General features: G+C 35.5%; 1 pseudogene; it reads left to right on the top strand.

The window, feature by feature from the left end:
- The first annotated feature begins 347 nt into the window (after positions 1-347).
- LOC109697630 (cytochrome c, somatic pseudogene) lies at positions 348-657 on the top strand (annotated as a pseudogene).
- The last annotated feature ends 1,362 nt before the right edge of the window (positions 658-2,019 follow it).

Genomic DNA, 2,019 nt, shown 5'->3' with positions numbered 1-2,019 from the left:
CCAAATTGTCTACACCCCCTTCCCTCTCCCTTATGAAGTGAGTACTTAAACTTTGACCATTTGACCTTTCTTTGCATTTCATACTCTGTGTTTGACTTCCATGCTACATTTCTCCCAGTGTATATTAATAAATTTGTGTATCTTTTGTCCTATTACTCTGTCTAATGCCTGTTTATTCTAGTGAGCCTCCAGAGGGCAAAGGGAAAATGTTTCTCTCTTTGTAGTGTATTTATTCTGTACTGCAATAAATCAAATAAATACAAATAAAATTCAATGCCAGGAGAGAGTAGGGTGTCTGGCTTTTGAGCAGTTTCCTTCGTCATGATAGCAACAAAAGAGGGAATTAAAGATGGGTGATGTTGAGAAAGGCAAGAAGATTTTTGTTCACAAGTGTGCCCAGTGCCACACTGTGGAAAAGGCAGGCAAGCACAAGACTGGGCCAAATCTCCCTGGTATGTTTGTGTGCAAGATGGTTTAGGCCACTGCATTTTCTTACACACATGCCAACAAGAACAAAGTCATCACCTGAACACACTGATGGAGAATTTGGAGATTCCCAGACAGTATGTCCCTGGAAAAAGAATGATCTTGGCTGGCATTAAGAAGGCAGAAAGGGCACACTTGATAGCTTATCTCAAAAAAGCTACCAACAAGTAATAACTACTGCCTTATTTATTACAAAACAGAAATGTCTCATAGATTTTTCATGTGTGCCATCATTTAATCTCACGACACCAGAATTCAGATCATGAATGGCTGACAGAATATTTTTGTTGGACGGTCCTGATTTAAATAAAATTGGCTTGTAGTTAAGTGAATGTGGTCTTTTTAAAAAAATAATTCCAGTTAAATGAATATTGTCACTGTTTTCCCTTTCTAAAGATATTATTGACTTGATTAGTAATGTTCAACTTTTCTCAGATGGCAAATGCAATCTCAAAACCTAGTAATGACTGGTTTTATCTTTAGATTTATTTAACTGGATGTGTGATAATATTTAAATACTGAGAAATTCCCTTCACTGTCTCAAAACCAAGCAAGACTCACCTGTATTTCGATTTGTGATCACTTGCCTGTTAAAGGCAATATTGAAGATAAGGAAGCAATATCTACATTTTTGGTCTTGACTACTACCAATTTAAGTAGAATTCCCTGTATTGAAAATGCTGCCTTTTACTTACCAAAAATCATGTTAGTGTGGTTTATGTATAATATCAAAGAATATTTAACATTTCTCACATTTCATACTTGATCTATAATTCAGATGCTTTTAAAAATGAGTGTGCCAGGTACAATAGCAAGTTAGAATTTCCATGTGAATTCATTAAGTCATACTAAATTATAATTCAGGATTGTCTTTAAGCAGCTCTTTGGAAGCACAAAAAAAAAATAATCCTGTGGAATGACTGTATATGTGATTGGTACTGGTGCTCTTTGCCAATTCATTAGCTAGAAGGATTGAAGTAGAGGGAATAATTTGTAAATTATACGGCCATAAGACCTAAGATAATTGAAAACAAAAATCACATGAACAAAAGTTCAGTGCCAGACAGCCAAAAGGTAGAAGCAGATGAATGGATAAACATCCATACATATGAGTATCTGTGCATACAGTGGAACAATATTCAGCTTTAAAAAGGCAGCAAATTTTGACACGACATGACATGGATGTACCTTGAAGACGTCATTGTCAGTCTAAAAAAATAGTCAAAAATATTGTATTGTTCCTCTCATGAAAAATACCTAGAATAATTAAACTTATAGAGACAGAAAGTGGAAAGGTGGCTGGAAATGGATATGGTGATGGTTACCCAACAATGGAAGTATAGTTAAGTGCCACAGAACCACACTCTTAAAAATGGTTAAGGTCGGGGAGGAGGGTGGAGTGGCTCAAGTGGTAGAGCACCTGCCTGGCAAGTGTGTCCTTGAGTTCAAACCCAAGTACCACCACCAAAAAAAAAGAAAGGTTAAAATGGCAAATTTTATGTTATGTATATTTTATCAAAATAAAAAAAAAAT

Source organism: Castor canadensis, chromosome 9 (assembly GCF_047511655.1).
Source record: "Castor canadensis chromosome 9, mCasCan1.hap1v2, whole genome shotgun sequence".
Lineage (NCBI taxonomy): Eukaryota > Metazoa > Chordata > Mammalia > Rodentia > Castoridae > Castor > Castor canadensis.
This window is presented reverse-complemented; position numbering and strand designations above follow the sequence as displayed.